General features: G+C 34.3%; 1 protein-coding gene and 1 pseudogene across 1 annotated transcript in view; both read right to left on the reverse strand.

Moving 5' to 3' along the window:
• The window catches only part of LOC140432284 (uncharacterized), a 942,959-nt gene that overhangs the window by 161,333 nt on the left and 755,118 nt on the right, over positions 1-26,508 (reverse strand). The window lies entirely within an intron of this gene.
• The window catches only part of LOC140435441 (vacuolar protein sorting-associated protein 26B-like pseudogene), a 48,917-nt pseudogene continuing 47,939 nt past the window's right edge, over positions 25,531-26,508 (reverse strand).

The following is a 26,508-nucleotide window of genomic DNA, read 5'->3' on the forward strand; positions in this document are numbered from 1 at the left end:
GCTGCTTTGTACATTGGACCGTTAACGGATTACATGTAAAATGGACGTTATATCTATTTTGGTAAGCTGTTCGTTAATTTTTTAACTATTTGAATCGAGAATTTGTATTTTATTAGATCTCTGGTTTATTTATTTTATATGTCTGATGTTTTGTTTCCTGTATCGTTACTACAAGGATTTTGCTGGATACCGACATAGGGAACCTGGTGGTACGTATATGATGTTTTGATTACCAACAGTAGAAAATTTGTCCTGCTGTAACATCATAATTATTTTACTAGAAAATATAATGTTGTTTAATAATAATAAAGTTGTTTTACTTTGCTTTCTCCATCGAGGTCGCAGTGAGACTGCTACCATTATACCTTCTGGTATTTAATATTTTGCCGATCAAGCAACACTTCCTATAGTCATTAACTTGGTACTGATATCTCTACTCCCCGATTTCAGCAAGCAGTCACCAAACTATTAAAACTGCTACATTCATGCCTCCTATTCAGTGGCGGCTCGTGGCTTGAGAGACAAGGTCGGCAAGGTATTTTTTGTCTCCTCAGATAGGTATACCGTCTAATTAAGACTTAAGTAAATCATCATAGGAGATTTTTTGTTTTCTTGTTTTTTGTTTTTTTTTTCCTCTAAATTTAGAACCTAAACATGTTTATAAATTAACTCAAGTCTACGTTGTTTGGAAGTAGCAAAATGGGTTATAACGTCATCGTAAAATTTATTAGAGTTTTGGAGAGATTTTAAAAGTTTTTTTTTCTATTGACATTTGAGACAAGCTTGACATTCTCTCTTGTTTCATGGTATTTCGACAGTAAGTTTTGATTCTTTTGAGGCAAGAGAAATCTCGTTCATTTGAGGCAGACGTTGGTGGTAATGAGAGAATTAATGACAATAATTTATTAATTTCGGTAACAGTTTGTTGTAATGAATTGCAGTATATAAAATTATACATATCTTGTAACTTATCCCATCTTCCGAAAATATTTGGATCAGCATATAAAACTTTTAATTCATTTTCTAATTTTATTTTATTAAAGAATGATGGATAATTTTTAATTAACCTGTCTAATAAATATCTTGGAAATTCTTTGGCGTAACTTTTAAATTTTAAATCGTCAAAGAGGTCAAAAATTTGCAAATCTTCAAAATTCGAAAAACGAGTATCTATTTCCATAATAATAGTATCCAAAATTTCAACATATACTCGTTTTTCGATATCTCTTTCTGTGTCATGCCTTTGTCTTTTTTTTGGGGGTTCGGAAATATCAAGCGAGTCCAAAACTTCTCTGCGTATATACTGGAAATTACTATCATTACGAAAATCTCTGAGATTTTGCACCAGTCTTGTTATTCTATTTTTGGAATGAATAATGTCAGTTAACTGATTTTGAACAACATTGAATATCAAATCGGTTTGGGTAAACACTTTTTTAAAAATATTTAAAAGTATGTTAAAAGAATAATCATTTAATAAAGTTTTTAAACCGATTGCTTCACGGATCGAGATATCATCACTTTGAAAATCGTCGCATTCAATAATAAAATCAAAAACTTCCAAAAGCTCCAAAAATTTAACTTTTAATACACAGAAGAAATAATTATATGCAGAAGAAACACAAATTAAAAAACGTTATCCACTTATTGTACGCAAGAGAGATACCTCTAGGAAAAATCAAAACGACCGAAAATATATACCAAAATAACACAATAAAAGTAAAAGTAGAAGAAGAACCAACCGACCCTAATAAAGCTGATAATGGGATAAGACAGGGATATTTCCTGAGTCCTCTATTGTTCAACCTGATTATGGATGAAATAATAAAAAAGTATTTTTTTTTTTTTTGTGGCATTGACTTTCGTCATTCAGCCAGTCTCGAAAGGTTATAATATATTCCTTAAAAAAGTATAGACAGATAAGTACAGATTATTTCTATCAGACAAATGCACAGCGATATCCCTAAAACGAAATAGACGAATAATTAATAGAAGAACACGTCGAAGGAAAATACAAGGACACTCGCTTCTCGTCTAGGGGTCCGTCAAGACATTTATTTTAACAGACAAACAATACTGGACCACGGATAAGGTATTGTTACATATAGGATAAACAAAGGGTACAAGTCTAATCCTATACACGCTCATGAAAATTTTCATGAACGAGTACCAGATTTATAAAGTTATGCATGTGTCTGACAAAAATTCTATAATTAAATTATATATTGTTACAGAACCTATGGCTAACAAAGACTGTATATTATATGGAGCGTATGTATTGCATTTAGTTAATTTTGTATACAGGGAGTTTGAATGCTGAATAAATTTAGGACATTCAAAGAAGATGTGATCGAGGTCACCTAGCTTGCCGCAATGTTTGCAACTATCATCATCGATGACTTTAATTTTAAATAAATGGCATGGGTAGCATGCATGTCCAAAGCGTATTCGATTTATAGTAGTAATATATTTACGAGGGGCTTTGAAATTCTGAAACCAGGTTGTTTGAGGTAGAGTTGGTTGTAAAGAGGTATACCTTTTAGAGTTTGTAGAACAGTAATGTTTCCATTGCTCTTTCCATCTAAGTTGCTGATTTTTTTTGAAAATCGTAGTAACATCTGATGTGTTAAGCATATATTTCAACGTAGAGCCAGTTGTTACACTCATTTTAGCCAAGTGATCTACATATTCATTGTGTTTGAGACCAATATGTGCTTTGACCCAAATAAATTTTATGTTGACTCCAGTCGATGATAAATGATACAATCGGTCTTTTATTTCAAATATGTAGGGGTTGCTAAATGTTGAGGGTAATTCAATGTTTTTTATGCTCTGCAAAACTGAAAGGCAATCTGACAGAATTAAGATATGTCTATTACAGGTGTTTTTAACATATTTTAGAGCTTCAAGTATAGCTATTGATTCCGCTGAAAAGATTGAAAATTCATATGGTAGTTTATACTTGAAATCTACGTTTGTAGCAGGTAAAAAGTATGCGCATCCCGTCCCTTCTGTTGTTTTTGATGCGTCCGTGTATATTACTGTGGCTTCCCTATAATCCTGCAATAGAGATATTAGAAGATTGCTACTCATAATGGTGTTCTCACTATAAGTGGGTATTATAACCTGAGTTCTGTGGAATAAAGAATAGTAGTCTAAGCTTCTGTCAACCGTGTCCAATTTCTTGAAAAAAATAGGATTATTCTGTAATGCCATGCATAAAGGCGGGAAAGGTTTTTTCTCCCAATATTTGTTTGTAAGATCTGACTCGTTAAGTTGACGGACGCTTGAAAATAACTGGGAGTTAGTTAATAGAATTTTAAGAAGGCTTTTTTCACTTAAAAAATTTCTTCTATTTTCCAGGGGTAGCTCAGCGGCTTCAACATATAAGGGTTGTATAGGGGTTGATCTCATAGCACCCAAACATATCCTCATAATAGAATTTTGAAACGTGTCGATTTTTCTTAAAAGGTTCTTAGAGGCGGAACCATAAAGAGTAGCACCGTAATCTAGAATAGATCGTATATATGCGCGATAAAATAACAAGGATGTTTCTACATCGCAACCCCACCACGTTTTAGTTGTCATTCTGAGGAAATTGCTGCCTTTGTTACATCTATCAAGCATGTACTCTATGTGTTGTCTTCAAGTTAACTTCTTATCCAAAATAAGGCCTAGATATTTGACATGATTTTGAAGCTTAAAACATTGATCGTTCAGAATGATAATTTTATTTGTAGGAATGTTGTGTCTTGTGAAGATAGATACTACTGATTTTTCTATAGATAAATTGAGACCATTCTCTAAGAACCATGAAAAAAGGGATTCACATACTTTGCTAAGTCTTTGTATACAAGTTTCATATTTTTTGTTTTCTGTATAGATGCAGAAATCGTCGGCATACTGTACGATTTTGAATGAACTGTTATTTATTTGGATGTTATGTATGTCAGAGCTGTATATATTGAATAAGATTGGAGATAAAACTGAGCCTTGTGGTATACCTTGATAATTATATCGCGGTCCAATTAGCTTGTTATTATGATCTCTTACATAGATGATCCTCTTTGTGTAAAATCCAATTATTGTATCCACGAATGCGATTGGCATATGAAATAAATTAACCATTTTATTTCTTAAAGTTGACAAGCAAACTGATTCGTATGCTCCCTCAATATCCAAGAATAGTCCTGTTAAATAGTTGTTTCTGGTTAAGGTATTTTGTACATCTACCACAATGGTTGTTAGAGCATCTAGTGTTCCAAAGCTTCTTTTATAACCAAACTGATTTTCTGGTAGCAAATTATTTTTTTGTAACCACCAATCCAGTTTAAATTTTATGAGTCTCCCTAGAGTTTTAAAAACACAGGAAAGTAACGATATTGGTCTGTATGAATTTGCAATATTTGGATCTTTACCAGACTTTAGGATAGGAACCATAATGGCGTTTTTAAATGAATCAATAACGATGTTATTTTGAATGATGTCATTAAATACCTGTAACAGCAGATCTTTAGCGGCTCTTGGTAGGTTGATTAACATAGGGTATTTGATTTGATCAATCCCTGGGGAGGTATTATTGCAATTTTTGAGAGCGAAATCTAATTCAGATTTAGTGAAAGGTTTCAACAAAAAGTGATTGGATTGGTGACTTTGTTCGGATTGGTTAGAGAAATATTGAACCCAGGGAGGAGAAACTTTATTAAAGAAGTCATCTAAAACTTCATTGCTGAAAGGTTTTATACTACTCTGCGGTTTTCGATTCATTTTGTTGGCCTGTGACCATATTTGCTTAGCAGAGGTATTTTTGTTTAAATTGGAGCACCATTTGATCCAACTGGATTTAGCTTTTTGCTTCAACTGCTTTTTTGTTCGAGCAGTAACTTCCTGACATTTTAAGTAGTTATCAAAACTCGATGAAAGTTTGTAAGCTTTTAAAGCCTTTTTTCTTTCATTAATTATAATATCACATTCAGGGTCCCACCATGGTGGTGGGGGATGATTTTTTAGTTTAAGAATTTTATATTGAGGGATAGATTTTGAAGCAGATTCATTAATACAATTAATAAGAAAATTATAATTTTCGTAAGTGTTTAAAGAGATACTATAGTTGACAAACATGTTTTCTATTAAGGATGTATAAAGTCACCAATTGGCTTTATTGATATTCCATTTGCTTTTTGGATAAATTGTTTCATGTGATGTGTGAGTTGTGGAAAGGTTCATGGTTATAGCAAAATGATTTGACCCTAAGGTATCTGAAGATACGGACCAGGAAACTTTACTGGCTAGATTAGCTGTACAGAGAGAAATGTCAATCATAGATTTCTGAGTACCATATTTGGAAAGATATGTGGGTTCCCCATTATTCAAAATAATAAGATCTAGGTCCTCGACACTGCTGACGATTTGATGACCTGCAGCATCATTGTGTAGTGAGCCCCATAAAGAGTTATGAGCATTCATATTCCCTCCAATTATACAAGGTGATGTAACTTGAGAGAAGATATTTTTCCAATCATCTTTAGAAGTATGGACTTTAAGAGGCCTATACACAGACAAGAAACTTAATTCTAAATTGTTAAATTTAACGAAGATGCCACAAACTAAAATTTTATCATTGAAATTTTTAGTAATATTCACTTGACAGAATGAGATAGAAGTTTTAATCAAAATTGCTACACCGGCATATCCATCGTATCTATCCTGGCGGATTATATTATAACCTTTAAATATATAGTTTTGATTTGGTTTGAACCATGTTTCACTTAACAACGCTATATTAATGTTTTCAGCTGTTAAAAAATGAACTAAACTATTTTTATTGGATGCAACGGACCTTCCGTTCCATTGTAAAATTCTCAGAGTTGTTTGTCCTTGGAAAACCTTATTTACTGAAGATGTCCTCCAACATCTGATTCTAACGAATAAGTAAAAAGTTGTATAATAAAATAAGTGAAAACATTCATATTTGTTTTTTTAATAGTGCATTTTGATCTTGGATTAATGTTTAAATAAGAAATACGGCCAGAAAAAAGTTCCATTTGAATTACATAATTTAGATAAATAATTTTGATTTTGATATATGCTAAGAATTTTATTTCAATGTTTTAGTACCCTCCAATACTGAAAATATTTTTTGATTTATGCTCTCATTATCTACAGATTTTAAATCCTCAAGTGTGTGAATATTTTTTAAAAAATTAATGACACACTCCGTCACTGCCTGAGCAATATCTTTATTATCACCTTCTGTGGGTTAAAAGGTAGATTGCTTTGGATACTGGGGAAGAGGATGTGATGGTCCAAAACGGAAGTTAAACATGGGAGGGTTCTGTAAGTTTGGGGATGAGGGAGAAGTAGTGGCTTTACGTTTTTTGTTGTTATGGGTTAGTGCCATAGGTCTGCTACTATCCGAACGTTGAGAATTTGTAGGTTGTGGCTGCTGGAAAGCATGTTTATTACCAGAACTTTGAGGTAGTTTCGGGAAATCTGCCTCGTAGTTTGTTAAGGCAGAAAAGCGATTGTTCGTTGTTATTTCTGAATATGAAGATTGAAAAAGCTTTTTGGCTTCTAAAAAGGATACTTTCTGTTCTATCATCAAATTTTTAATACGTTTCTGTTCCTCGTAAATTGGACATAGTTTGGAAATCGATGTATGCTGTGTACTCTTGCAATGTATACATGATTTATTAAATTCAGAACAGTTATGTTCTTCGGTTTTGACAGATCCACATAAAATACAATGTTCTTGGCTGCTTTTGCACTGTTTTGATATGTGTCCGAATCTCAAACATCTATAGCATTGTGTGACCCTGCCTATAAACTTTTTCACATTAAAATAAACAAAATTAACGGATATATGGCTGGGTAATATGTTTCCTTCAAAGCTGACTACAATGGTCTTCTTAGGTACATACTCAGCTTTACCATCTTTTTCAATTTTCCTGTGCATTCGTCTGATGTCTAGAACCCTTGAGTTTGAATTTATATTTTGTTTTAAATAATCAACGTCGTAACTTGTGTCAACGTCTAGGATCAGACCCTTGACCTCTAAAAGGTGATTAGGTATGAAAGCTTTTAAGTTTAATTCTTTTAAATTTTTATTTGTGACCAACTTATTAGCTTCTGCTATTGAATTTAATATTACTTTAACGCGATTTCTACCTATTCCCTTAATTTCCTGAATGTTTTGTACTTTTGGATTTTTGTGTAAAATATGTCCTACAAACATAGGATGCAAACGACCCAAACTTTGCTGATTAGTTTTTTCAACATATACGCAATAATTATTTAACAAGTACTTATCTGGATTTATCGAGTCAAATAGTTTTGGTTCGTCCTCCTTAGCACCTATTGTTCCCGTTTCCATGACGGCAGCAGTACTTTCCATATTGGAAAAACTATCACTTTCACAAATAACTCCACTGTCACCATCTGGCGTCTTATTTTTTACGCTCCCCATGGCGGGGGCGAAGTTTTTAAAATCTAACTTATTTAAATTGTTTTGATAAATTTAGCAACACGAAAAAACAAAAACTTGAACACTAATTAATAACAAATCGGTAAGCCGGTTATTGTTGTTTGACTTCTCTCTTCGAAGGTTCAAACGATACTGAATAAAAAAAAGTAAGAACTAAAAAAAAAAAGATACCAAATGGAAGAAAAACAAATTAAAATAATCTGCTGTGCAAACGACGCAATACTACTCTTTCAAAATGAAGATGATTTACAACGTATTCTGCACCAATTTCATATAACTGCCAGAAAATTTAACATGTTAATTTCCCCAAAAGAGACAAAATTCATGGTTACAACAGCAAATTTACTAAGATGTTAATTGGAGCTGAAAGGTCAGATAATAGAACAAGTGATGGAGTTTAAATATCTAGCCATCACATTATTTAGCTACGGAAAGCTCGAAACTGAAGTGGAAGGTCCAGTGAATAGAGCAAACAGAGCCGCAGGCTGCCTAAATGAAACAATATGAAGCAATAAAACTATCGGAAAAGAAACGAAAGGCAGAATTTACAAAACAGTCATCAGACCAATGACATACGCGGCAGAAACAAGACCTGACACAGAGAGGACAAAAAGGATATTAGAAACATCAGAGATAAAAACACTTAGAAAAATTGATGGTAAGACACTATGGGACAGAGCTAGAAGTACAGATATACGACATAGATGCAAGGTGGAGAACATCAAGAACTGGTTAAGAAATAGAAGAGTAGAATAAAACGATCATATAAGCCGAATGACAACAAATAGAGTAGTAAAGACGGCAAGAGACGGTTAACCCGTAGGAAGACGATCAGTAGGAAGATCACGAAAACGATGGAATGGCAACTTACTGGAGACACATTGAAAAATGACAGTCATGTCTATATAAAAAGAAGAAGAAGAAGAAGAAGAAGAAGACACAGGATAAACATTAAAATTGCTGCAAGAAAGATAAAATAAATCAGTCATATTAATGTAGAATAGCAGAGGACAGAGTGTTTAGAGAAAATAATGACACAGTCATATTAATGTAGAATAGTAGAGGACAGAGTATTTGTCATAGCTTTGGACAAGTGCCCAATTAAAAAAAGAACACAGGTCGTTCAAAAAAGATGGAACTCTAAAAAGAAAATAGAATAGATTTAAAAAAATAAAAGCATAAACATGTCTTTTCCTACTTTTTTAATATTGAAAATACGTAAATAGAACATTGATATAAAATGTAATCTTTGATAATCTGTGATAAACCCATCACCTGAACAGTGGCGTCGATATATGTAGTTGAAATTGTTTACACTTATTTTAACTGTTTATTTTGTTATTATCTAGATATGAGTTGCGACCGATATCACAAACTTATTTAATTTTCATAAAGAGGCTCTTTAATACCTAAAATTATTACTATACAAATCTGATTCGAAATATCGTCAAAAAGTAATACACGGCATGTAAAATTTAAATTTTTAATAAAAAGTAAAAGATTAGGCATTACTTATGGGATTCAACGAACGAGCGTTAAGGAAGATTGAAGTACTAATAAGATCACCGCAATCGGACATACCCCGGGTAATGATGAATTAATTAATCGGCTAATTCTTCAGTCACCCCTTTAATATGATTTTGTCAAATTGGTCCTTTTTAGGACCAACTATTCTAATAACATATGTCTATAACTGTTAAGGGTATATCTAGAGATCAAGAAACTTTACTTTACTTAAACTTATCAGACATATGAGCTAAACACGAATGTAACTTACTTCTAGTGCAGGAAACACATATAGGGCCTAACCTAGGGTATTTGGTATATAGCTGATCGCTGAAAACCACATCATAGATATAGACATGCTATTTCTGTCGGAAAAGAAGCAAAGAATAACTTACAGTAAGAAAGGACAAAACTAGTCAGCCGAGAGAACCTTTTAACGATGTTGAGCTTGGATCCACCATCTACATATTTAATGAAAAATAATACAACTACCGACATTGAGGATTTGATTACAAAGCTTATTACGAAACCTGGACCAAAAACACTCTACAATGGCTTATCCGGATGATGAACAACTGTATTCAAATTATGGAGATACCCAAAATTTAGAGACAAGCCAAAGTTGTTACCTTGCTTAAACCTGGCAAAAAAAGACCGGGTACAAAAAATATCAATGTCATATTGGTGTCAATCTAAATGCCGCTTACGACACCTTAATTTACAGAATATTTCTCCAAAAACTATATGATATCGCCTTAGATAACAAGCTCACTTACATTGTCTGCGTATGCCAACATAAGAGAATATTTTTTGTATCACTCACTGGTAAGAATAGCAGATGAAGAACGGGGTAGCATAAAGGCACCTACACTGTATAACATTTACACAAACAAACGATCCATACCGGTAGATACTAGGACTTCTATTATATAGACGAGACACCTAATATTGCATAATAAAAATAAACTATAAATCAATTTTCAGCCAAAATCCCTGAAAAACTCGTGGGTGTTCCTTCAATTTCCTCAACATAGACGTTTTCACAAAACTGTACATCCAATCTTGTCATAAAATCATTGAACTGTAGACTTCCTATAAATTCCTTGAAAATAGTTTGTATCACACCGGGTCAGTCACAGATTATTGTTTAAAACTAAAAGGTAAATTGAGGACCAGAAATATTATTCTTCGCAAGCTTGTCAGCTAAAAATGAGGCGCACGTCCTTCCGCCCTTAAAACATAGACGCTTGTACTATATGCTTCTGCTGCCGAATATACGTTGTTAGACAAATTAACCATTCTTTCTTTTTGTGCACACTACTACCCATTTTAACACAAAAATATCTATTGTAGCACTTAACCATATTTATTTTGAGATAGCCTTCTATCGAGATATCATATGTAGTACACAAATAAGACCAGAACTAAAATATTAAAAAAGCTTTATACAATATATCGCAGAAGATTGGATAAAATAAAAGTAGTTTTTATTAATCAGATGCTTACATAAAATGTACAAAGACATACTCACGTAAACAAAATATATTACGAAATTTCTGTAATTAAAAAAAACATCAAGTTCGGCATTGAACTAATAAAATTATATTAAATAAAAAAACAACATCTTTAAAAATACAGAAAAAATAAAATTTTCTATGCAAGCGAACATTCCATTAAATAATAAGCTCAAAATCCTTTTGTATCTACATACCTGTTTTTTAAAGAACCAGTTACATTTTAGTACTTAGTTATACCAGGTAATATGATATCCTCTGTTACACAGTGTAATGCGTGTGACATTCCACTGTCTACAAACAGTAGATAAAAATAAGGAGCCCATATAAACCGTTCAGGGTATATGTTGAAAATATACGGTCTAATCGCACAGTTGCCAAACTCTCAGAGCTTACTTAAACCGATAAACGTATGGTTCAAATATACAATGAAGAAGATCTGAACGACCCCTATAATATATACACGTGAACTAAGCGATATACATTTATGATACAGGGGTATTTACGGGCTCCAAAAAATTTTTATAAATTATTAAACTCTACATGTTGATGAATCGACTGAACCAATATTACGGAATTGTCAAGTGAGCTCCGTATATCGGTATCCACTTGACCACGGAGCTCAATTGAACCTGAATTTTAACATGGGCGGAGTTCACTTAATGCCGTAGATATATATATATATATATATATATATATATATATATATATATATATATATATATATATATATATATATATATTGTTATGATGTATTGTTTGTGAATGATGAGCAATGAGTATTTTTAATAATAATATATAGGGTTTTTATCGCGGTTCTCAAAGAATTAGTTTGTAAGTACTTTTTTAAATTATCTTTATCATATCTATTATGAAACACACATATATATCTAACTTAGCCAATGTAAATTTAAAATAAACTATCTTTAAATTGAAATTCTTATGGAACTAATTAAATTCTATAGACAATGTAAAATTTAAACAAACTATCTTCAAAATTGAAATTGTTATGACACTAACTAAATTATATTAACAAAATTTTGTACCTTTCTGTCACTGAATGCCTAAATGAACTGTTTTCCACTATATAGATTCTAATCACCACTCAATGTCTTCGTGCTTCGGTTATCCTTGTTTTTGTGAAATTACTTTTTCCAATTATCAGCTTCCACCAATTTAAAATATATTTCTTCTTAAGCATTTATAAACCACCAAGCAAACCAGCAAACAGCATTTATATTTATTCTTCTTTTCAATATACCAATATCCAATCACCAAATATATTATATAATTTTAATTTTCAAATAATACTTCTTGCATTATCCAATCACCATTTATACATAATATAATTTTTAATCTTCAATAATATTTTCTTTATACTGTTTCTTAATCTTCATTTAACTCACTATATTGAACAATTGGACCTTCTGACTATCTTGAAATTACTGAAATGTAACTGATTGACTGACTCTAACTAACTTTCATACTAAAACTGGACATCTTGAATCCAAATCACGGAGTATTTATACCTTTTCAATCTTCCAGAACCATCTGGTAAGAAATCCTATTCGATTTTGTTCTATTTCTTACATGTCTGAATTTTCTGGAACAATCCATTTCGCAAACAAAGCCATCTCCGGTGATCTAGATAATTCCTTACTTTTCTATCGAGAATTTTGTTGACATTTAGGCTTTTCAGATCAGAATATACACTTAAATTAGTAACTAACACTCTAATTTAATAAACTACACATTTTAAACAACATATTATTATAACCACACTTTATATTCGCAACCATTACTTAAACGTCACTTCATTGTATAGTTGGTTGCCTATGCACATGGCTCACTTAAATATATCTACAATATTATAATTATTAAAATACAACTTTTTACAATTATTATATGCTAATTTCTTAAAAATGCCCTCACATAAATATATTTTTATAAAATTCTCTAGTATATAACTTATTAAAATAACCAAATACTTTTTATATCTAATATTATCTAGTAGTGTAACTTATAAATTATTTTTAATCACTATTTTTCTTTCTCCTATATCATATCAATATATATATATATATATATATATATATATATATATATATATATATATATATATATATATATATATATATATTTGGGTTTCACATGCAGCAACTTAAACTTATTCGTAAACTAGTTTTATTATGCAATTTGCAATTTAGTAAAATTTTGCAATGGATTGTATATTTTATTATCTTTTATTTTATGATTCTGTAATATTGACGATTTATGTAATTTTAGTGAATTTTAATTGTTATTTTTCAATTCAATTGTTAATTGAATTTGTTTTTAAATATCGTGACACACTATTCCCGTGTTCGACCAATAGGTTTTAATGGGTAATAAGTAAATGATTTTTTTTTGGTTTTTCAGTGTAAAAATGTAGAATTAACATGTATGAAAATAAGCTACTAATTATAATTCTTTTTTGTTAAATGAAACCAATAAACATTAGATTTAGCCATACGGCTCACACTCCCTCTAAGGAGAAATCCCTCCCTCACTCATCCAAGATACCTACGGTATCAAAAGAATTAAGCTCTGGTGGGATTTTTTCCATGTTATCGAGTCCTAGGTAACCTGATACTTCGAGTATCTCCCAAAAATTTTTCTACGCATCTGGATGTCGAGAGTAGCACAGCTTTCTGCATTATCTTCTAGAGGTTCATTTTTAGACCCAATTTTTTGACGTTTTCTAGAAGGTTTTTCGGAATGGCTCCAGTAGTAGAGAACATAATAGGTACTGTCTAAGTACTTTCCACGTTTCCATGTCATGGCATGGAAATGTGGACTTTGAAGAAACATCTATCAACAAACTTGAAGCATTTGAAATGTGGTCATTGAGAAGAATGATGCGCATACCTTGGGTGGATAGAGTTCGAAACGATGACGTCCTTAAGAGAGCCGGCGTGGAAAGAGAACTCTTTGAATTAATTAAAAAACGCAAGATTGTTTGGTTACCTTGGGCACATATTGAGAGGAGCAAAATATGAAATACCACAGTTAATCCTACAAGGGAAGATCGAAGGTAGGAGAGGAGCCGGCCGCAAACAATTATCCTGGTTAAGGAATATTAAAGAATGGCCAGGAATACACAATACAGGCGAGCTGTGTCACGCCGCCAAGAACAGAATTCTAGTAATGAGATAGTCGCCTACGCACTTTCGTGTATGGCATGTTAAGAAGAAGAAGAAGTACTTTCCATTCTCTATTGTCTTTGTATTTGTATTTCCAGATCTCTGTACTTGGCTATCTTTCCGTTGTATTTAACACGAAGAATATTGTGGTTCAATATATTTACGTCAATTAGAGTTGTTTGTTTGTATCATTAGTTTATTAACTAGTATGGGATCTGGTCTAATATGCGCAACTGTTTGATCTGTGAGCACCGTGCGATCCTAGTATAACGTGTAGTTGTCATTCTCAAGCATACTCTCAGGGAAGTATTGATAATATGGTTTGTTTGGAGTCCCAAACTCTCGACACTCGACACTGAGAAGTAGGCAGATTGAGACCTCAGTACCGTTTAAAGGTTCTTGTATTTATACAGAACATGATACTGGTACGGCACGAATGAGGGGAGTAGGCAGATTGAAACTCTAACTGAACTCGAACGGAACCGTATTTCTCTTAAAAATAGCTCGAAAATGGATGCCGAAACGTCGAGTATTAAATTCTCAACGCGGTTCTTCCCGAGAACTTAGTAATTTTCATATATATATATATATATATATATATATATATATATATATATATATATATATATATACATATATATATATGTATATATATATATATATATATATATATATATATATATATATATATATTTATGTTATCTGATGGATCATTTACTGGATATGGTGATCCCAGAATTATCCTTTTATATTCCTTTTGTAAAAAAGTATGTAAATGACTTAATCCTAGCTATTCCTAGCAATGGATCCACAGAAATCTTAAACGTATTCAATAGTTATGACCCTCTTTTACAGTTCACAATCGAACATGAGAATGATCTATGCTCAGTCCCCTTTCTTGATACCCGGTTCATCAGAACCCAGAACAACTCTCTGATCATCGACTGGCATAGAAAATCGCATAGTTTTGGACGTTTTCTCAACTATTGGTCATATCATAGACATTCAAGAAAAATCAATTTGCTCAAACAAATGAAGGCTAGAATTATAGCGATCAGTGATCCTTCTTTCCATCAGAAGAACCTGAGAATCCTGTTTAACCTTTTCATTTTCATAATTCATAATTCATATTTCATACACAAAACACCTAGTCACCAAGATTTTATTCAGTTTGACCCCGAACATAGTACGCCAAAATGATGAGGTACAAATTATTGTCACAAGCGGAGAACAAAATACCAATTGCTCATATACTTCATTAAAATACATAAAAGGCACAACATCCAGACTGACAAGACTTTTTAAAGATTTCATCAATTTAAAAATAGCCTTTAAAACTTCATTAACTGCAAGATCTATATATTCTAAGGTTAAAGATAAAAGTGACATCAAAGATTGTTCCAACGTAGTCTACCAGATTCCTTGCAATAACTGTAATTTGGTATATGTGGGACAAACCACACGCAGCCTAGGTAGTCGCTTAATCAGTCATCGTAGCGACAGCAGACTATATCCTGAAAGATCTGCCCTTGCAGAACATGTAAATAAAGAACATCATATAATGAATTATGAATCAGTCAAAGTTTTAGCTACTGAATCCAATTACAAAAAAAGATTTTTTTTAGAAATGGCATTCATGGCTCAAAATTCAAACGCAATAAACAAAAAGAGTGACATTAATCAGTTAAGCACTATTTACTCCTACCTATTATATTTGGATACACATTCACAATCTAATGATGCTTCAACAACTGATTCATTGTAAAGATTCCAAGTTTCGTTATTGATTATAGTGCTCATTATACAATTTTGTTTTTCAACTTAAATACAACCTTTGGTAAATTTTGATGTGTAATAGTAGTAGTACTACATAAGACAAAGAAAATAAGAAGGAGTACTGTCATTTGCCATGTCCAGGAATGACAGCCACTCTAACATCTAACATTCTACAGTGGGCCGGCACACGTGGCCTTTTTAAATTGTTGTAATTGTCTTTTTCTTATGTGTTAGAGTAGAATAATTTGTCAAGTTTGGTCTTTTGTGCCATACAATTTTTATATTTTTTAATAATTGACTCAATCCATAAGTAGTGCGTGAATTTGTCACCTCTAAGTAGAACATCCACGGAAGAAAAATTTCAATAACGTAAGTTTTTACAACCTTTACACTCTTAATCGATTTCGATAATATACTAATTAAAGCTTGAAACTTAATTAAGCTCTCTCTCTCTCTCTCTCTCTCTATATATATATATATATATATATATATATATATTTATATATATATATATATATATATATATATATATATATATATATATATATATATATATATATATATATATATATATATATATATATATTAGTCACAAGGGAACAGAAATGTTACGGTAACGTAATTTAATAAGAAGGGTTTCGGGGAAATAAAATCTACAATAAATATTGTTGTGAATTTATTAAAAGGTTCAATATTTATAACACTTACGGATTTAATTTATTTCTTTATTTATATTAACTTATCTGACAATAATTTATTATATCCGTACGTACAAAGTCGCGAGCGCGGGTCTTGAGTATTAACCGTCTCTCCATATAAAAATGTTGTATTTATATACGAAATCCTGATATACTGGAATAGTCGAGAACATCAAGTTGGAGAATTCACCATAATTTGAATCTAGACTTCCACCGAAATTTCTACAATAAAACAGAATAATTAGTCATAAAAGTTAGGCCAGTATATTTATCGTAACATTGCCCCCCTCTTAAAAGATGGTTCCTCCTGGAACCTTGTCGGGACTGGAACCGGAACTGTATGCTGGTATCGGCAACTGGACCCTCTTTTACAACTTCCAGTTGTATAAAAATGACAAGGGACGGTTTTCTCTCCGCACCAGTAACTATGCGGATTGCAACAGACTAACACCTGGACTTCGGTGTCTTTAAAGATCTCCTCCACCATATTTCGGATAACCCTCCAATCTAATTGGCGGCACTCCAACTTTGGCATGGCTAACTTTTGCACGTCGGACTCTAGTACGTGCTCTCTCAATTGAAGTAAGGCTTCCCATACATCTCGGTAGGTAGGTTGGTCACGGGCAGTGTCTTTTGTTACCAGGTAGAAAAGGTAACGTGATGCATCTTGGAGTTTCAAGGTTTTACCGGGAGCTGGCACCTGGCATTGAAGTTCTGCAACTCGACCAAACTTCCTTCGAAAGACGGATGCCAACCCTGGTGCGTCTTTGATACTGGCCGGGATGGTAAGGGCCAGCGAGTAGTCATCGGGGAGCGCTAGTAGATCTTGCTTTTCTTCAGTGGTAACACCATGTCTCGCTTTACCGGTACCTCCATAGGCACCCATGAATTCCTCAAACGTGAGGTCAGACACATCGTGGACTTGGTTTACTTCCACTTCTTCATCTACGTCGTGGTCACCTTTGAAAGACGCCAGCCGGTTATGGTGTACTATCATCGGCTTTCCCTTCGGAATCTTGCTTATTCGGTAGATGACATCGTTGATCTTCTCCATAATGAGGTATGGACCTTCCCAAAACTGCTGCAATTTGGGAGAACAACCTTTTCGCTTACACAGCCAATACAGCCATACTTTGTCGTTCTTCTTAAAGCAACCCTTTTCGGCTTGTGTATCGTACCGTTTCTTCATTCGGTCGCTAGCGATCTGAAGGTGGGAACGGACCAACTCATGTACATCGTCCATTCTTCTTCGTAATTCGATCACATAATCTTCACCTGCTACATCTTCTCCAGGTCGACACCCAAACTCTAGATCACAAGGTAGTCGCATTTCGCGTCCGAATAGGACTTTCGCTGGTGTCTGGCCTGTTGATTCGTTAACAGCAGATCTGTAGGCCATTGTGAAGAACGGAAGGTATTGGTCCCAGTCTCGCTGATGATCGGACACCATCTTTGTCAAATATTTGCCAACTGTCCTATTCATCCGTTCTACCATACCATCAGATTGCGGATGATATGCGGTAGTTCTTGTTTTCTTCATGCCTAGTCTATCACATATTCCTTGGAATAGATCACTTTCAAAGTTCCTGCCTTGGTCACTATGGATCTCCAAAGGCACTCCAAATCGGCTGATATATTCTTGGATCAACTTATCTGCAACGGTGGCGGCCTTCTGGTCTGGAAGTGCATAAATCTCGACCCACTTAGTAAAGTAATCCATTACTACCAACATGTACTTGCCTCCATTTTCACTTTCTGGAAATGGCCCAGCGATGTCCAAAGCTATTCTTTCAAACGGGCTTCCAACATTATATTGTCTCATAGGAGCTCTCCTTTTCCGGTGAGGCCCGTTACTCGTAGCACAAATAGTACATTTCTTACACCAGTCTTTTACGTCGTCGGAACTGTTCATCCAATAAAACCGTTCCCGAATTCGCTGAAGGGTTTTCTTTACCCCAAAATGCCCTCCCGATGGACTGTCGTGTAACTGACGAAGTACTTCGGCTATTCTGCTCTTTGGGATCACCAACTGTCTTCTCTTCTCTGAACCGTCATCATTTTCCAGGACTCGTTTGAGCAAGCCATCTTCGATGATAAATGAGTCCCACTGGGCCCAATACGTCTTAACTACTGAGCATAGGTTTGATATTTCCTGCCAAGGTGGTCGACGGTTTTCCTCTTTCCATTTTCGGATTTTCTGTATAACTGGATCTCTCTCTTGTTCTTCCCATATCTTAGTAGGCGTCCAGTCGTCGTTGACAATCGTCGTTCTTAGCACTGCTGCTTCCTTGGATTCCGTTTTGTTGCAGTGGGAACACTCTGCGGGGCATGGCCTTCTGGAAAGAGAATCAGCATTTCTGTGGCTAACTCCGGCTCGGTGCTCAATCTTAAAATCGTATTCTTGGAGTCGTTCGATCCACCTGGCTATCTGACCCTCTGGATTCTTAAACTGCATCAACCACTTAAGGGCGGCATGGTCGGTTCGGATTAAAAACTTCCTTCCATAGAGGTATTGATAGAAGTGCTCTACTGATTTAACTACTGCTAGAAGTTCTCTTCTCGTGACGCAATAATTCCGCTCAGGTTTTGAAAGAACTTTACTAAAATATCCGAGGACTCGTTCCTGTCCTCCTTGAATCTGAGACAGCACTCCTCCAATTCCCACATTACTTGCATCCGTATCTAAGATGAACTCTCCTTCTGGCAGTGGATACCCCAAAATTGGTGCTGTTATTAAATGCTTTTTCAACGTTTCAAAGGCATTTTGGCAGTCTATATCCCAGCGGTATTCTCTTGATTCCTCTGTAAGTCGCGTTAATGGCTTAGCGATATCTGCAAACTTCTTAATAAACCTCCGGTAGTAAGTACATAGTCCAAGAAAACTTCTCACTTGATGTTTGTCAGTTGGTTTTGGCCATTCCTTAATGGAATCGATTTTTCCCTTATCCACGGCCACTCCTTCTTTACTGACTATATGACCCAGATAATTGACTTTACCTTGAAATAGCTGGCACTTCTTGGGGTTTAGCATCAATTGGGCAGCTTTAAGTCGATTAAAAACGTTTTCTAAATTCCTCAAATGATCTTCGAATGTCTCCCCCAAGACGATTATGTCATCTAAATAAACCAGGCATGTTTTCCAAGATAACCCTCTCAACACATTTTCCATAAGCCTCTCAAATGTCGCAGGAGCATTACAGAGTCCAAATGGCATAACGTTGAATTGCCACAATCCAGATCCTGTGGTGAAGGCTGTCTTTTCTTTATCTACTGGGTCCATTTCTACCTGCCAGTATCCAGACTTCAAATCCAAAGTAGAAAACAATTTACTTCCAGCCAATGTGTCCAATGTGTCATCGATCCGAGGCAGAGGATAACTATCTTTCTTGGTAACGTTGTTCAGCAAACGGTAATCCACACAGAACCTCGTCGTTCCGTCTTTCTTCTTAACCAGGACCACCGGAGAGACCCATGGGCTCGTAGAAGGTTCTATCACCCCGTCTTTCTTCATTTCCTGAACAATCGTTTCAGCTTCCTCTCTTTTCGCCTGTGGTAATCGTCGAGCTGTTTGACGAATTGGCTTAGCATTACCAGTATCAATTTTATGCTTAACAACCGTAGTTCTTCCCGTCTTTCCTCCTTTCGGTACGAAAATATCACGATACTGCCGAAGAAATTCCCTTAATTTCCTTTTCTCCATCTGATTTAGAGACTGTCCTGCAACTGCAACCATTTGGTCGAATTTATCGTTGGAATTATCAGATGTTGTCGCCTGACGGATTATGGATGTCACAGGTACACAAGTTCCTACTTTTGTCTCTTTCTTTATGGTCACTGGGTAGTCGTTGACATTGATAAGTCTCACAGGAATTTCCTTAGCCGAAGTCACCAATTCCTTTCCAATTATGATTCCACGGCCAACCTCATCGTCGTGGTTCCAAGGCTCCATCATAACAGGTATCCCTTCGTCCACAAATCCCTGTAGCCGCGCTACTATGATCGTTTCGCTTCTCGCAGGCACGACTGTATCTTCTGTAATGGCTGCTTGCACAGTGTTGTCATTATGTGGATGGAGAAATACCTCCTCGTTGCCAACTTTGATTACCTTATTCTTAAAATCCAATTGGAATCCATGCATATTCATTACGTCCATTCCTAATATAACATCCTCTTCGATGTCAGCAACTATAACAGTATGGACGAACTTTTCTGCTCCAATTCCCAATTGTACCTGGATTTCTCCATGAATGTTGGCATTTTCACCTGTAGCGGTCCGAAGTCGTAACCTCGTTGGTAACAGTTTCTTTCGGCTGTTTATAACTGTCGGGCGTATAATGGTTCTGGTCGCTCCGGTATCCACCAACAACGTATGCTTTTTACCATTTATGTCTCCATCTACATATACACTATCTTCACGACATTTCAAAGAAGCTATTAGTATGAGAGGGTCTTTGGAAAAGTTCTGGGTCGAAGCTGCCCCCCTAAGGCTGACCCGTTCTAGTTTTCCTGATGGTGAGTTTCTTGATTTGCGTCGTACCTAGGGTGCTTACAGGAGCTTCGTACGTGTCCTATTTCGCCACAATTCCAGCATCTGATGGTCTTCGTTTTCTTGTATGTCATGCTTTTCATCATATTAACGAGCTGGTCAAGTTTATCTTCATCTCCTTCCTCTTTTACAGTCCTAACTTTACTGTACCCGCCAGAGGCCTGCGTAGCTGACTCGTATTCGAGGGCGGCGGATAAGACATCAACCAGCGTCTTGTGACGAGCTAATCGTAGTGTTCTCTGCATTTCATGATCACGAAGACCATCAATAAACGTTTGAACGGCCAATTTTTCCATCATGTCTTCGGGAGCTGTTGGATAAGCATATCGTACTAATCTGGCAATATCTACCTCATATTCTTGAAGAGCCTCATCTTTCTTTTGTCTACGATTTTTAAGCTGCGACTGATATACATGCTCCAAATGTTCGTGGCCATATCGCATATTTAACCTCTTCTTCAGTTGTTCGAAATCATCGGTCTCCTCTACTGCTATGGTCTGAAGCACATCTAAGGCATCTCCTCGAAGAGCGATAGTCAGGTTTACCGCCTTTTCTTTTTCAGACCATCCATTTGCTCTTGCGGATGATTCGAACTGTTTCATGTAGTTGTTCCATGACGATTTTCCATCGAAAGTTGGGACTTTCACATGGACAGAGCCTCCACTTCCTTCAAATTTCGGCCGTGTTTCCAACTTACATTTCGTCTCTTCTTCTTTTGTCTCCACTGTAATTGGATTGTTTCCTCTCTCTGCTGTCCCTGTTTCCTCCATCTTCCTTTCCATCTCTTTAATCTTTTCTTCGAAGGCCAACATATCGGCAGCAACTTGGTTTTTTAACGAAGACACTCTATCGTCAAGAGCAGATATCTCTGAAGTGACTTTAGAGATGTTAGCAGAAACTTTGCTTTCCAGAGAAGAAATCTCGTTAGAAACTTTGCTTTCTAAAGAAGCGATGTTGCCGGATACTTTGTTCTCCAATGATGCGATGTCGCCGGAAACTTTGTTCTTTAATTTCGAAATCGACGAGATGACAGCATCTTCAAATATATAAGTCTCTGGATCTAGTCCTTCTTCTAGCAAAGCGTTCTTTAGTCGTTGGACTAACTCAGCCTTTTTTCCGGTAGAAGCTAATTCTCTGTCTTCGAGATGTCTTCTTAAATTAGTCACTGTCAGCTCATAAATCGTAGCCATTTTCACAATTTATTTTATATTCACTTGTATTATTATTATAAGTCTAATTTATGTTCGATCTCACTCTGACACCATTTGTTGTGAATTTATTAAAAGGTTCAATATTTATAACACTTACGGATTTAATTTATTTCTTTATTTATATTAACTTATCTGACAATAATTTATTATATCCGTACGTACAAAGTCGCGAGCGCGGGTCTTGAGTATTAACCGTCTCTCCATATAAAAATGTTGTATTTATATACGAAATCCTGATATACTGGAATAGTCGAGAACATCAAGTTGGAGAATTCACCATAATTTGAATCTAGACTTCCACCGAAATTTCTACAATAAAACAGAATAATTAGTCATAAAAGTTAGGCCAGTATATTTATCGTAACAATATTCAAAAAGCAAAACACTTTTACGCTGATTCTAGCTATCACAAGAGATTAGTCTAACAAGGACTAAAAGTAAATTCGTTCATTTACGCCCTTTTTTTATTTATTTATCAGAGTGCCGAGTTCAAATACAAAATCCATTTTATTGATCCCGACAGTTTTTATGGTGATAAAGGGGATTGCTGATTAAATAATCCCTTTGAAACGTTTAATAGAAACGAAAATCTTGTTTGATGTTTGCAGAGAAGAAACGGGATGTTGTAAATTGAAAAAACAGCTTTGGTGTGACTAATGCGATTCCATCATTATTTTATTTTCATTAGGAAACATTCAATTTGTTAATATAATAATCAATAACATAAAATCTAACGAAATAATAATCAATGTTTGTCGGCAATATATTACTTATACAGGGTGTTTTTATACTCGATCAATAATGATTTACTGCATATGGCTCTAGATATTTGATAAATATTGATTTGATTACTAGTTTTCTTGGGAATAAACCACAATTTAAGTTTAAAAGAAGGTTATTGACGTTTTAATTTCTACTTCGGAAATCGTTTTTAAAATACAAACATTAACAAATTAAACAAATCTTTTTTCTTGTTACTAAGTGAAAAATTCTTCCAATAATTAATTTTATCTGACTCATTTATATTGACAATTCAGACATATATTTTACATTTTAAAGTAGACGACTTTAAAATGATACTGCCAATATTCTTCTTCTTTTTCTTCTTCTTCTTCTTCTTTTTCTTCTTCTTCTTCTTCTTCCTTTTTATAAGCAATTCTGCTTGTTCATTGGCGGATTAATACTTCTATGGAAGGTTGTCACTTCATCTTTTGCGCGGTCGTCCAATACTTCTTCTGCCGATTGGTGACTTATCTCTTGCTATTTTGACGACACGGGTTTCCTCCATTCTGCTTATGTGGTTATTCCATTATTTTTTTTTATTATGTTTTCATTCATTTATATACTGTACTTTACATTTTCTTCTAATGTCTATATTTCTCTTTCGATCTCTTAGCGTATTTCCTGTAATTCTTCTCAGTACTCTCATCTCTGCGGTTTCCAGTAGCCTTTGCGTTGTGGCTGTGTCGGGTCTTGTTTCTGAGGAGTCTGTCATTATTGGTCTTACACTGGTTTTATAAATTCTTGATTTCATCTCAGTGTCAATGTGTCTGTTCCGCCATATGGTATTATTAAGGCATCCTGCCAGTCTTTTTGCTTTTTGTTCTTGATCTCTCACTTCTTTGTCCAGGTCTCCATAGCTAGACAGTGTAATTCTCAGATATTTTATTTCCATTACTTGTTCAATACTAATGCCATCAATTTCTATTTTACATCTGGTTGGTTCTTTGCTGACTACTATTGTTTTAGTTTTCTGAGATGAGATTGTCATATTAAATTCTTTTGCTCTTATGTTAAATCTGTGGACTAGTCTTTGCCGACTATCTTCATCTTGGGCTATCAATATTGCATCGTTTGCGTAACAGAGTATTTTGGTTTCCTATTCTGTATCCTCTTCCTTTGTTAACGGTTTTAATAATTTTATTCATAATCAAATTGAAGAGCATAGGGCTCAATGAATCCCCTTGTCTTATTCCGCTGCCTATTTCTATAGGTTCTGTAAGTTGTCCATTGTTGGACTTCTACGGCTGATCAGCTATATATCAAATCTCTGTTAATAACCGATAGACCATTTGTTTATCACTGGTATACTCAGGGCTCTCGTATTATTGCCAAATCAAACCTTCTAATAGCAACAATAAGTTCTACTGTGCTTATGTCTTCACGTAAGAGAATGGGGTCATTAAGACCTGTTTAGAACAGAGAGACAGTCTGCGACCGATGTTGCCTCAGAAAATTCACTCATTTCTAAATCTTTATCTGGGTCATCTTTTTTGTCATCGTATCTATTTTGTTATCATCAGTTGGGACGAAATGCTGAGAAGTACAGCATTTCGTCCATATCGTTCCACGGCTATAATCCTCCGGAATTTGATAGGGTTCTGGGACGTGGTGTAGGCATCACTTTTGCTCCTGTATCATGCAGTCCATGGGCATGATGATGTTATAACTTGGATTGGAAAGCGCAGTAGTCGCAGAACAAATCTTATAATAGGATAAGCTTCTGCCTGCTGCTATCTAGTGGTTTGTCGATTGAGAATGGCGTACAGTCTGTCCCAAACCCTATTGTCATATATACTCACAGGACGTTTCCTATTTCCTATTAAGACGCGCCTTGTCGAGGATATAAATTTTCTTACACAGTCAATCCTTACCAGATAAATTCAGAATGCAACGTGGTTTCAGCACGATGATATAGATATCTGCGCATTTTGCTACACGGACTAGAGATTTCCTCGATATACTTTTTGGAGAAAAACGAATTGGTATAAATAGACTTAAATTTTTTTATCTGCGAGTGCATTATGACCTTATTATATATTAATATACTAATATCCAGAATTCAAGATAAAAATAAACACGTTTAGTACAATACTAATTTGTTTTCCAAGACACGTTTTTACACGAGAAGACGTTATAGAATGTGTTTAAACTAAATCGTCAACAATTTCATAATTTATTTTAAACTTCATTATGTTACAGTTGTTATAAATTTTTATTAAATAATAATATTATCTAAAAATAAACAGTAAAAACTTTTGTTTTCTACATTTCCACAAAATTTATTACCATCTTTTATTACTACGGCTGTTTCCTGTCTTAAGTTGATCATTTAGAATTACATCTATACTTTTTAATTCAATAATTTTTATAGACTCTAATTAAGATAGCTTAAGATCTTTATTTTAAATATGTAGAATTTGAAGTTGCTGATTAAAAGAATAATTATAATCTAAAAAGTGAAGTGCGTACGTAGAATCTGTTCTTCTATTATTGAAAGCCTTTTTGTGTCCTGCGATACGTTTCTTAACCATTATGCCAATTTGACCGATGTAAGTTTTGGTGAGTCACTATAATGTAAGTTTGTAAAAACCACTGTGTAAGTGCATTTTCTTTTGGCTCTTGTTATTCTCAATATATTTGCGTAAGTTGTTCTTTGTTCTGAAAGCTGGTATTATTCCTTTCTTTTTATGTGTTTGGCTATTTTTGTTGATACCTTTCCTGTATATGTAATTGAGCAGAAGGTACTGAGTTTTTTCTGTGGTGGTAAACTACATAACCATTAGGATTTCTTTATATGACATGTGGTCTACTATGTTTACTATTTGTTCGTATTAAGCTTCTGTTTCATCCTCATCTTTTTCTTTTACAGGTGCATGGATGTTAACAATTCTTAAACCTTGGATATTAAACTGTTTTAAAATCTTTGAATTTGTCTTTAATTTGAAAGCCTTCTTCCTACAACTCTCACTTGTAAAGAGAATGTAGTCTTCAACCTTAATTACTTCACGGCTTGCAAAAAGAAAATAACAGAATGCTAAAAACGATTCAGAAATGCTCACAAGCAAGAATTTAAAGATGAAAACAATATCATATGTAAAGGACTTATCAGAAAAATTAAAAAGGATATAAATTTGTACAACATTACAACACCATTTAAAACTACCAATACACTGAGGTCTATTCTGCCGAAACCCAAACCTAACAACATACAAGAGAAATTAAATAATTACATTTTTATAATACCTTGTGAGGCAAGTTTTATGTGAGAGAAACCGCAAACCACTAAGTGCAAGATAAATGAGCATGAAACATACATCAAAAATACAGACTTCGACAAATCACGAATATGCAAACATGCCTGGGCTAATGGGCACATTATAAACTGTACAATACAAAGTACAATATAAATGTGCATCATTATTCATGAAACAAACAGCACTAAAAAAAAAAGAAAAATCAAAGAAGCAGCACTCGTTACTTAATAAAAAAACCCATCAGCAGAATGTAGCGAGCTCTGATTGCCAATACTAAAAAAAAGTTAGCAACAAGAACATATCCAAAATTAGCTAATTAAGAAAAAGTTTAGAGACACATCGTAGACAATTATACATAATACACATAAAATATACAACACACAGTCATATAATACTTAAACACATAATATACAAACCCATAATACATCAACACACGAAAGGAACAGAATTTGATATCATCCTGAGGGTACAAAGATCTCAGAATTATTAACTAAAATCATGACTATATGCCCACAATATTGAGGCCAAATAAGTCAACCGTCAATTTGGAAAACA

This window comes from Diabrotica undecimpunctata, chromosome 1, assembly GCF_040954645.1.
Source record: "Diabrotica undecimpunctata isolate CICGRU chromosome 1, icDiaUnde3, whole genome shotgun sequence".
NCBI lineage: Eukaryota > Metazoa > Arthropoda > Insecta > Coleoptera > Chrysomelidae > Diabrotica > Diabrotica undecimpunctata.